The sequence below is a fragment of the Ursus maritimus genome, unplaced genomic scaffold (assembly GCF_017311325.1).
Source record: "Ursus maritimus isolate PB19 unplaced genomic scaffold, ASM1731132v1 scaffold_20, whole genome shotgun sequence".
NCBI classification, from domain to species: Eukaryota; Metazoa; Chordata; class Mammalia; order Carnivora; family Ursidae; genus Ursus; species Ursus maritimus.
This window is the reverse complement of record NW_024424453.1, coordinates 3,281,888-3,294,663: the sequence shown is the minus strand read 5'-3', so window position 1 is coordinate 3,294,663 and position 12,776 is coordinate 3,281,888. Positions and strand designations below refer to the sequence as shown.

The 12,776-nt window shown below is 34.4% G+C and overlaps 1 long non-coding RNA gene across 1 annotated transcript; it reads left to right on the top strand.

Annotated features, from left to right (window-relative positions):
- Nucleotides 1-5,345: 5,345 nt before the first annotated feature.
- On the top strand, nucleotides 5,346-11,859 carry LOC103664423. The gene is made up of 3 exons (XR_569017.1): nucleotides 5,346-5,611; nucleotides 6,274-6,372; nucleotides 11,704-11,859. It is a non-coding gene; the product is annotated as an uncharacterized LOC103664423 (long non-coding RNA).
- The last annotated feature ends 917 nt before the right edge of the window (nucleotides 11,860-12,776 follow it).

The window sequence follows — 12,776 nt, the reverse complement described above, 5'->3', positions numbered from 1 at the left end:
TTGTTGTTTGCTTTGGCTTGCACTTTTATTGATTTATTTTTATTGAGATATAATTGACATATAACATTATATTAGTTTCATGTGTACAACATAATAATTCAATATTTGTATACATTATGAAATAATTACCTACAATAATCTAGTTAACATCTGTTACTACATAAAGTTACAAAATTTTTTCTTGTGATGAGAACTATTAGGATTTACTGTCTGGCACTTCCAAGTATACACTACAGTATTATTGACTACAGTCGCCATGCTGTACATTGTATCCTAATGGCTTATTAATTTTATAGTTGGAAGTTGGTATTTCTTGCTCCCTTCACCTGTTTCACCCACTCCACAACCCTGCTCCTTTCTAGCAACTGCCCTTCTGTCCTCTACGTCTATGAGTTTTGTTTTGTTTCTTTGTTTGTTTTGTTTTTTAGATTCCACATACAAGTGAAATCATATGATATTTGTCTTTCTTTGTCTGACTTCTCATTTACCACGATACCCTCTAGGCCCCAGATTGAGTGAGTGTGCATATGAGCATAATTTCAGTTTCCTATAGACCCCTGAGTCCCCTGGATATAAGCCCTGTTGTTTTTCAAAACTGGATATTTTGGGGGCTCGTCTCTTTGCTGCAGGTACCAAGGGTTGAGGTGCCTGATATGGGACATGAGTCCTCACTTCTTGGGGAGGAGCTTCGGCTTTATGACATCCCTGCCAACTGTGGATTGCCACACATAGGTGGGATTTTTCTGGAGACCAGGGGATTGGCAGACAACATCTCTGCCTTCCCTCCGCATCTTGATGTGGTCCTTTTATTCTTTGTTGTGGAAGAGATGCCCAGCTGGTTTTCGGGTCTTTTCCTGAGGGAGTAATTCCATATGCAACTGTATATTTGGCGTGTCTGTGGGAGGAGGTAAGTTCAGGATTTTCCTACACCGTCATTTTGGACCACACACTCCCCCCAGGAAAGTTTCAATTGGGTTTTCTGTGAATAAGAAAAATTTAAAAGTCAAATTATCAGCCTATCACTTTTGCTAAACCCTTTATTATTGTTCTACTTTTTTTTTTTTTATTGACACCCTAGGATTTGCCAAGATTCTTTCCAGGTTTATTTCCAAAGTGCACGCAACTTTCAAAATAAATTTTTAAAAAGATTTTGTTGTTTATTAATATTTTAAAAAATGTGTTGTTTTTACTGACCTACATGAAAAAATAATAGCAAATAACCCCAAATTAATTATATTAATATGCTCTTAAAAATACTCTAAACTCGTCATGTCTTTTTAAAATATCTCCTATAGTTTACATTTACACAATCTGAAAAATTGCAAATCATCAATTTTACATAGTATGCAAAAAATTAACAGTAATACATATATGTTGGTAATTTCACTGGTTACTAAGATTTCCCCTATCCCCTAGAAAATGGAATTCCAGACCATCTGTAGTGTTGCATCTTATTTTGAATCTTAATTCAGCAGACGTGTTTTAGACAAAGGAAAAATTCATGGTTAAGCTATACGTGAAGTGAGTAACACTCCTCAATCTTACCAATCATGGTAAGATTACCGATTGGTAAGATTGCCATGGGATAAGATAAGATTTAGACTTATAGAAACTGGTGGCGGAGGAAATGTCTGAAGAATAGTCTGAAGGAAAGCACAGTACAGGAAAGCATCCCTGGAGAAGACATTTTCAGAAGTAATGATTATTATACATCAGGAAGGTCAGTGAGAATTATTGCATTATATTCTTCTCAAGATAATATTTTTGATATGTTTTTGTTTTGTTTTTTAATTTTAAATCAATTTGTTATGTTTTCCCTTGGTGTTTTTTCTTGGTGTTTTTTGTTAATAGTTTTATTTTTGTGGAGAAGTAAGGTAGAAGATTAATTAGCACATCTTTTTTTTTTTTAAGATTTTATTTATTTATTTGACAGAGAGAGAGACAGCCAGTGAGAGAGGGAACACAAGCAGGGGGAGTGGGAGAGGAAGAAGCAGGTTCATAGCGGAGGAGCCTGATGTGGGGCTCGATCCCATAATGCAGGGGATCACGCCCTGAGCCGAAGGCAGACGCTTAACCGCTGTGCCACCCAGGTGCCCCATAATTAGCACATTTTCTGAAGCAAGATTTCCTGAGTTTTTAATTACACATCTGGATACATTTCTTAAACTCTGTGCCTTATGCATAAAATTGTTATTGATAAAGTGTCCACTTGATAGAATTTTGAGGGAGATTCAGTGGATTGATACATTAAAAGAACTTAGAACACAACCTTGCATACTGTAAGTCTCATATAAGTGTTTAAGTATTAAAATAGCATTTAGTTAGGTCATGTAGTGTGAACTAACACATATCAGTACAAAATGATAAATTCTCTAGTGGAGGAAGTTAAGGGTCTGCAGATTTTTAACAGGAGTTAAAAATCCATCTTGGCAAGTGCTTCAGGAAGAACACCTCCAAATTCAAAAGAAATATATATTACCTGCAAAAATTTGTTTTGTGAAGTGTTTATAGTTTAGACTTTCTGATTTTGTGTAAGAAATTACAGTTTTTAAATATGCTAGTTTTCCAACAAAGCACATTTTTTAATAGTCTGATGTAAAAATAGAAAGGCAACAAAACAAAATAAATCAATAAGATACAATGATCACATTGCTTATGAAACAAAGTCATGAGACTTAGTTGAATTTCAGCTATTGCCCTTAAATTTAACTGGCTAGCACGTTTTTATAATGTATGAGCTTATTACTATAAATATTCTTAAAATAGATATTAGTTAATAACTTAATAAATAATATTTCTTACATTTTTCTAGGCAGGAAAATAATGCAATTTATATTTAAAAAACTCTGACTTCTATAACTTTTAAAAATACTATATATGATATGATAGGTGATAGTGGTTTAGATAATTGGAAAAAACTATCAATTGTGCAAGCTTCAGAAATATAATGAATATATCAGTGTTTGAAATTCAGGAGTCTCTAACTCTCTATACAGTCAGTTTTACCTATCATTTACAGTTCCATGTGTGGCTCAAATGAGATTATAGCTAGGGAGATACTCAAGAGATTGTTAAAAGATGTATGTTTAGGAAAGATTTTGAAAGTTAAGAGTTGTCACATTGTGTAAAACATTGTAAAGGTAAGGTGATTAAAAAACAAAAACTTGGCAGGTAAAAAACTACCCACGTTCAGCAAAATATTATTCCACAACTTAAGTCTGCTTTCAGTAGTAATGAACAAATATATATTATTTCAGTTTGTTCTTTCCTTTTCTGAAGCCTGAAAATCAGAAAAGGGAATTCTCAAGGCCAATAATGGTTGGATAAAATATTTAAATATTTCTTAAGAAAAGTCCATTGCATTAACATTCTTCATCTGTTAAAGATTTATATTAATAACTGGTTGATCCTCACAGACGATCATGACAAATTCAAGAAAAACCAATATTGAGAACTTTTGCTCACCATGACATAGTATAAATGATACAAACGGTGCTACAGCGGCATTTATACAGTTTCAAAATGAGTAATAAATAATGCACAGCCCAGGGAAGATATTGTCAGCCGTGATGTGCAGTGTATGTTTGTATTACTAGAAATGATGTTGTTTTAAATGCTATATGTTATAAGATGAATTATAAATTACCACAATACCACTATAGAAAAGCAATGTTTTAATAAAGAAACTATACATTTTAATTAAAGTATATTACATACTTAGACCTACATTGAGTTGCAGAAAAGAAACTGGTAAAGAGGGTATAGCTCTTACATTTCAGAAACCAATGTGCTAATGGAGGTGTGGGTTTGTTTTCTGAGGCTGTCAACAAATTACCACAAACTTGGTGGCTTAAAACAACAGAAATGTATTTTCTGAGTTCTGGAGGCTGCACGTCCGAAATTAAGGTGTTGGCAGGGTCACACTCACTCCGGGGAGAGTCCTTTCCTTGCTTCTTCTAGTTTTTGGTGGTTTCCCTGGCATTCTCAGGCTCGAGGCCACATCATTTCAGTGTCTGCTTCAGTTCTGGTTATGTTGGCCACGAACATCTTCGTCGGACTGAACATGGCTGGAAAAGAGATGGAGGATATTGAGAAAATGAGTTAAAAAAGAAGAAACTTTTTTTTATAGTAAGACTAGACGGAGCAATTTATTCATTCCCAGTTAGTGTTTTCTACAATTCCAGAATCAGAGACTTTCAAATAACACCGCAATAAAGGCTAATTGTGAGTTTTTGGGGCTATGTGTTTCTGTGTATATGTATGTATCTAAGACCGGTATCAAGTGTTGACAAAATGATTTTTATTTAGTTATTATTTACTTCATTATTTTTTAATGGAAGTTTCACTGAGACAGAGCCAAAGGGTGTATGTGGAATATTTCATGGGGTACTTCATGTATTTCATCTCAAATTATGGCAGACTGATCTGTGAATATCTGCTTAACAGATGCAAATATAACATGCCTAACTTTGAAAAATAGTATAATAGCTACTGTGTGGTAATTCTTTTATTTATTTCTTCAAAAAAAAGTTTAGGGGTGCCTGAGTGGTTCAGTCGGGTAAGCATCCAACTCTTGGTTTCAGCTTCAGTCATGATCTCCTGGTGATGGGATGGAGCCCCGCATCAGGCTCTGTGCTCGGTGCGGAGTCCTCTTTGAATCCTCTTTCCCTCTCCCTCTCCCTCTTTCTCTCTCAAATAAATAAATAAAATCTTTAAAAAAAACATTTTAGTGGCAGAAATTGAATAATTTGCTTTATTGTATGAAAATAGAGTAGAATTTTAAAAAGTTTGCAATCAAGAAAGAGACTCCAAAATCAATAAAAGTAGTTCTTCTTTTTATTACTAACTGAATAGTATTAGTCCTGAGAGCTTTTGTGAAGGATGTTCCTACAGTAAGCATAGGGGTATTTGTGTGTGCTGACAATGTACTGATCTTGCTTTTCAGTGCTTTACATTAACGTTCACAATTGATTTTCATAACATGCTTATGTAGTATATATTTTTAACATCCCTAATTTAAAGGTGAAAAAAGCACATAAAAAAAAAAAAAACTTCCCCACAATCACACAGCTAAAAATTACAAAGCTGGTTTCAGTAATGGCAGAGTAACTTGTAGCAAATTAACCTTCCTGAAGAAAACATTACGAACTCTTAGAGAAATATTAAAAAATCCTGTTTAAAAGTATCAAAGAGTAACCAAAGGCAGGCAGACAAAAGAGAGAATTTGACTTTTGAACTAAAAGATTTAGATCGGGTGAGATCTTTATTTGTACAGCTTTTCCGTGAGGGCACTTCTCAGTTCCTGTAGGGCAGATCACGAACAGAAAGTTAAAGTCTAATTGGCCTGAGAAATATGGGACGCTAAAAAAGCAAAATGAAAGACACATTTAGCTATCAGAGAGCCAAACAGATATGCCAAAAAGTATTCATATAAATTCCCTTAAGTTCTTCGACCCCAGGACTTCAGACAAGATTCCAAGGAGGGTAAGGAGAAAAACCACAACCGGAGAGCCTAAAAACCCGAGCAGAGATGTCAGCTGCTACCCAATGCAGTCTAGAGTTGAGTCTTGATGATCTGCAGAAGTTTGTCTAATACACAGAACACACGCTGGTACGCTTGCTATTGTGCTTTGCTCTGAATCGTAAAGTCCTTCGTTTCTGATTGTGCTGGGCTGATGCGCTAGTTGTGGATACAGCAAAATCTTAGACTCTTCACAGTTCTTTACCTAAGTCAGAATTCCAGAATCTATAATCTGACAGAGAGACAGAGGGAGGGAGAACAGGAAAGGAAGGAGGGAGGAAGGAAGAGAAAAGAGGATGGAAAATCACAACGGATACCATTAATGTTGAAACTAGGAAAGACTGAGCATCACACATCCAAGCACCTTGACTCAGATTAAGACTTGATGTTTATTAATTGTAAGTCAGAGTCCTGTGTTCACTTTTAGGTGCTTTGGTTTTGGGAAAATATGAAAAAATGATGGGACCTAAATCATGTAAGATTATCATATGCAAAGCACTTGAAAGCCTGGGTGTGTGTACTTTGGAGAAGAGAATAATGAGAAGAGACATAAGAAAGGCCTGTAAATGTTCAAGGATCATCTTGCAAGTAGGAATGGTAATAGAAAATATTCTGTCCCCCTGGATAAAAGTAGGATAAAGAAGTTGAAACTAAAGACATACTTGAATTTACCATAGACCTTTTTGATAAATAGGGTTGCTCATTGATGGAATAAACTTTCCTGGAATATAACAAGTTCCTTTTTCTCACAGGATGGCCATTTATCAGTCTGATTCTACCTTGAAGTCTGAGACTACTCTCATGCATGAATGGTTAACCATAATACCACCATGCCAGCATCTGTAAAACAGGTAAGTTTAAAAAAGTGATCTCTGAGTCACTTGCATCTCTAAATCATTCTACGAATTTCCAGAGACATAGAGAAACAAAGGTGATAATTAAAAATAGACTTGAGATGTCATTTTGCTGGGTCAGTAAAATTAGAATTTAGACACTAGGCTTATATATCAGAAATAGAAATGATGTCAAAAAGATACTATCCTCTTTCTTTTTTAATATGTTCATTATGCTGGTTTCACTCTTTAAATATAAGTAAAATAATTATTAATCCCAATAGTTCTCCGTTATTTATTACACTTTGATGAAGTTTCATGGTACAACAATTATCTGAACTAAACTATGTGTTGGATAGTAGCATGCAGGAGTTAGGACATGACCATAGATGAAGGGGGGGGGGTGAGAACCAGAAGTTTTGACTGCTAAGTTTGCTTTCCATTGAAAGAATGATGGCATTGAAATATTAATTGTGGCATGAGGCATTCCAGGGAATGGATTTCCTAGTGAAGAGTTGGAAAGAAAATTGACCTCTCGTCTTTTATTCCTCTAATCTCATGAAAGAAAACAGAATTGATGTGAAACCAATTCCTTGGCTGGATTTTTGTCATAGCTCTGCTAATGTAGGATTCTATCAGGAAAATCCTCTCACTGCAGCCAAGGAAGTGTTTGTACATTATTAGACAGAGGAGTAAAACATGATTATTCTAACCCTCCTTTGTATAATAATCTTAAAATATGAACAGCTAAAATAATATTGCTTGTATTGCAAGAGACTCGACCATTGAAAAATGCTAATTCAGACAGTGTTGGAGAGTTTTTTGATTATTTGGTTTCATGACTTCTATTTTATTATTGTTATTTTAAATCTAACTTGCCATGTTAATTACATTCAGAGGAAGGCATTTGAATATTCGCAGCATGAGCTTATATTACTAAAAATAAATATCACTTTAAATTACAACAGTGTTTGACAGTCTATACCCATCAGCAGAATAAAGAACAGAAAAATGTCTCATAAAGCCTCAGGTTTGTTGCAAAGTTAAATGTACCCTGAATTTAAGAGCTTTAGAAATAGAAAATTAGATTTTTTTAACCAGTAAAGTTGTGACCTCTCTAATAGATAAAGTGAGCAGTAATGCATCCTTGTAAATAATTTCTTGCAAAATGAACTATTACATTCTATTTCAAACTCTTGGGCATAGCCATCTGCGGCATTAGCCCCAGGAGCTACAGGTACACACACACACACACACACACACACACACACAAATGTAAATGATATTTCTTCATTAAAGACATTTCTAAAATCCATAAAAATAAAATAAGTTCAATAACTTTAAAAATAGGAAGGGAAAGCAAATATAAAGAAAGCCAAGCAATGGAAAAATTAAATTGAAAGTTTAATAAACTTGAGAAATGTCAACACATGTTGTCAGAGCTGCCTGCTCCACACAGCACTGGGGAGATTGTGCTATGAGATGTCAATGTGGCATCTCTCAAGCTAGAGAATCCCAGAAACAGCATAACTCTTAATAAATGGATTATTTCAACCATGGAAGAATCACAAAATAGATGTCATTCTGATATACAGTCTCTCAACAAATAAAATAGTTATTAAACGCCTACCATATGCCAAGAACTGTTCTCAATGTTGGGCATAAAATAAGGAACAGGCAGACAAATTCTCTGATTTTATGGATCCTACATTCTATTGAGTAGGTCAAAAATATAAGCAAAATAAATAAACAAGCATACTTACATAACAAAACTCCTAGATAAGTGCTATCAAGATGTTTTAAGCAGCATAAGGAGATACAGCATGATATGGGAATCAAGGAAGGCCTCTTTGAGAAAGTGATTTCTGAGCAGAGATACAAAAGAAGTGAATGAGCAATCATGTAGATACACGTGGGAGGAGTGTTCCAGGCAGTGAGAATGGTGGATACAAAGTGGGAGTCCAATTCTGCAATTAATTTTGAAATAACTATGACAGGGTTTGATGATGTTTTGCATATGGACTGTGAAAGAAAGGAGTCCGGGATGGCTTCCAGTTTTTTAGATCTGAAAACATTGGTCAGGGCAATTACTAATCAATAAAAAAATAGAAGAAGCAAATTTGGGAGAGGAGACCATGATTTTGGTTTTGGACATATTAGGTGAGTTACCTATGAGACATTCAAGAGGAGATAGAAAACAGTGACTCTGAAATGCGACTGAAATGACATGGCTAAAAATATCAATTTGAGGGTCATCAGAATGGATACAGTATGTAAGATCATGTAGCTGGATGAGATCTGCTAAGAAGTGAATTAAAATAAGAAAGAGAAGCAATCAGAGAGCTCACTGATCCCCGGGGCATCCAATGTTTGGGTGGTCAGGAAAATAAGAACATTCCAGCAACGCTGACTCAAAAGAAATAGCCAGTGAAGTACGAAGAAAACTAGAGGAGTCTGGTTTCGCCAGAAGCGAAAGTAGAGAAATCCTTGCAAAAAGGAAAGTGATCGACTACGCCAAGTGATTCTGAAAGAGTGAAAAGAAAATATTTAATCTGACAACCAAAAATCATTTCTGACATTCATATCACAAATTGGTTTAGGAAAACTATAGGTGTGGAGGGCTGGAAGGAGAAGAAATAGTAGGAAAAAGCCTACACTCTCCCTAAGAAAGCCCATTCTCAGATCAGCTCAAAATAGCCAGTGAATCATTGAAGCATCCTCTACGCAAATGACTGTAGTTCTTCCTGAACTCTATCCTAGGCTAAATATTCTGATATACTCAGATTCCCAGGTTCATTCAATGGATTCAGACTCAAATCATATAGAATGTTAAACACTTTTCCAGACGCTTTGTAAGGCCATTTCAGAAATAATGACTGGATAGAATAGGGATAGAATCACATGAAAAGCTCTAAAATTGCAGGTTCCTAGACTCCACCAAGATAGATTTGGTCTCAATTTGCCTGCAAATAGGGGAAGGCATTGGTAATTTTAATGAATTTCTGAAGAATACCTTTAGAGATTCACTGTTGTGAATCATGAGTAGGAACAAAAAAGGGAGGGAGGGAGGGAGGGAGGGATAAGAACGAAATTTATTAAATACTGTGTGTCTAGCATTGTGCAAGATGCTTTATATCTTTACATAGGAGAAACCCCAGGACATATTTGAGAGTTTAAGCAACACTTCTCAAAACCTGAAGGCCTCCGAAGCCCATAAAACTTCAAAATATCTGACGCTATTATCTCTATCTTGCATTTTAACCTTGTTTCACATCTTCACTTTCATTATTTCTGTTTGTACTAAACTTCACAGCAGCCTTCCTCCTCTTTTTCTTTTGGCCTGAAGCACAGATAAATCCTCTAGTCCATATGCCAGATACACATGTGGTGAAGGCTTTATGAGGAATATTATACTAAATTAAAATAAACAAACAAAAAATACGACATTGTGTTTGTACCAAGCTGCTCTTGCTTTGCTGCTGGCAGATTTTTTTAAATGCCCAAGTTGTAATATAAAAACAGCCATTTGAAACCAACTATTCAATTAAACTCCTTTTCTTGAGGGCTATCAACACCCATTGTCTTTTAAAACTCAGCTGGTTATGAACAAAAGATGGTTAAAATTAGACTAAAATCTGCATTGCTCTTCTCTCTGATTCTCAAACCTTTGGCTGTAAGGCTGCGCGTATAATACCCTACTGAATTCACAGCACAGTGTTTAAGACTATTTGCAAAAATGATATTTTTATAATGAATAAATATTTTTCAGTTAAGTCAAGGGGGGAAGGGAAGTAAGGTAAAACTAGGAGGGATATTAGAATATTAAATACATGCTATTCATTCCAATACACTTACTTGCTTAAAGAGTGTAACATGTTTAGCACGAAGCTTTCAGCAGCCAATGAAACAGTAGAACATTATCACTTGGTTTATTTATAGTGCACTTAAGATAAAAACAAACCAGATGTTCCATAGAAGAATCATATACCTCGTCCTAAGATGAGAGAGGAATTTGTCCCAAGAATTCATGTAGTGAACACTTCTGTAATATAATAAACAATTTGAATTGAATTGTTATAGGAGGTTCAAAAATACACTTATAGGTTTCTTTCTGGTAAAGTAGGCTGATGGCGCCAAGCCAAAGAAATTCAGTAAAATTGATTCTTAGGGAGACTAAAACAATAACAGAAAATAATCTTCTATTTTTTTCTTAATTGAATTCTAAATTTACTCCTCATATTATAGTTGTGTTGAATGTCAGAATAACCATGATTAAATGCCATCTGCGCCTCCGTTAAAACATGGAATTCCAAGGCCAGACTTATAAATACACGCTTTGTGAACCAATGAGAACAATTTCAGGGGCACTGTTAAAAATAACTCAAACTATTTGTAATTGTATTTGGTTTTCAGGATCATTTCATTATTCCAGCTAGCAAGAGAGAAAATATCCCTTACCTATTTTAGGTAGTTCTTGGAGAGGGCCCATGTAACAAAGGACGGATTAACAAGAGAAAGGCACACAAATTCACTTTATATTAGGTTTTATGTGACATGGGAGCCCTCATTAGGAAATGAAGAAGAGGTTGAACCAAAAAGTTTTGTTTTTTTTTTTAAAGATTTTATTTATTATTTATTTGACAGAGACAGCCAGCGAGAGAGGGAACACAAACAGGGGGAGTGGGAGAGGAAGAAGCAGGCTCATAGCGGAGGAGCCTGATGTGGGGCTCGATCCCATACCGCCGGGATCACACCCTGAGCCAAAGGCAGGTGCTTAACCACTGTGCCACCCAGGCGCCCCAATGAACCAAAAAGTTTTTATGCTAGGTTTGATAAAAAGTGGAAAGTCATGGAAAAAATGTAAGCCTGAAAAATCCAGTATGCCAAGGTGCCATATTTTGAGATAATCTGTCTTGAACCCCATCACACACATTAAATATTTTTGCTCACTTTACTAAGATTGGTTTTCCATGCACAGTATAGAGTCATTTCCTATTTGCAGCATTAGTGCAGTTTTTTTGCGGGGGGGGCAAGTGTATGGAAACACCAAAATAATTAATTTAAAAATTAAATATTTAAATGTTTTCAAAGGTATTAAAATTGCACAAACTCCTACATGTTGATATATATATATCGCTTAATTATACATTGTATATGTATATATATAGCATAATGTTTTCTGTTGCGTGCTACATAGTAGAAAATTCATAGACATTAGAAAAAAGGTATAAAAATAATAAGGTAATTAAAATATATAATGTAAAATATACATTTCAAATAATTTTAGAATTTCGTAAATATTTGAAATTTTTACAACTTCATATATCTGTTATTCTGTATTTTCTTTAGGTTATCTTTACGGATTCCATGATACACCTGTGAGTTCTGATATATCAGGATATCAAAGATATCATTCACAAGTTGAAATTAAATTCTGTTTTATTATCTATTCAATGTTAATTGGCTATAAAATCTGCATTATAAGAAGTAAGTAACTGCACTAGATTTGCAACCTGAAAATAAAGTTATGAAATTTTTACTTAGCACAATTTTACAGTTGTTTGTATTATTTTGTCTTTTATTGTATCTTTGAAGGTGATAACATCCCAATTCAGGTGACCAATTATAGGATGTAGTTACTTTGAAGATGAAGAAACCAAAATAAACAATTTGCTAGTATCTTTCTCTACTATGTTATTTTCCTAAATGTTTAGATATGTAATAGTGGTGGGTTATGTTAGAAATACATATAAGCTCTTTACCATTTTTATTTTACCTGAGGTAAGTTTTTAAATTAGAAATGTTTTCCAAGTGCTTAATTGTGATTTAATATAAACAGCTTCAAACAGTATACTTTTAGATGTATAGACTCTTTAAATACTCAACAATATTTAGATTCAGATTTTCCTCATATGCAAAGATACCTTTTAAATAATTAATAATAAGTCAATGAAATTACCAATTTCCTTTTTTTATTTGGCTAAGTATTGTACTCTAATTTAACTCAAAAATTGTTTCAGTGTATTTTTTTAAGAAAATATACTTTCTGCACAGAATAATAGGAATGTGTCTATTGATCCATGACAATGCATGTCCAATTATGGCTGTGCTCTCCAACTTAAACATAGGATCAATTAAGACCAGAATTCTATGAGACTTGCAAAGTGTTAATCAGAGTAACTCTGGCAGAACTCAAAATTAGGCCTGAGGTAGACAACAAACTAAATTACTATCTTTGTTTTAAATATTGGAGTTCCAAAGGTGAAACTTGAAAAACAAGAACAAAACAGAATAATGCTAATGAAAGACATACTCTGTTAAAAGGACAGGACAAAATCAGCTAATTGTTCTTGTCTAGAAGAAAAATGAGTAAGAAAAGTAGAGAGACACAGTCATCACACAACTATGAGCATAGGCTTAAA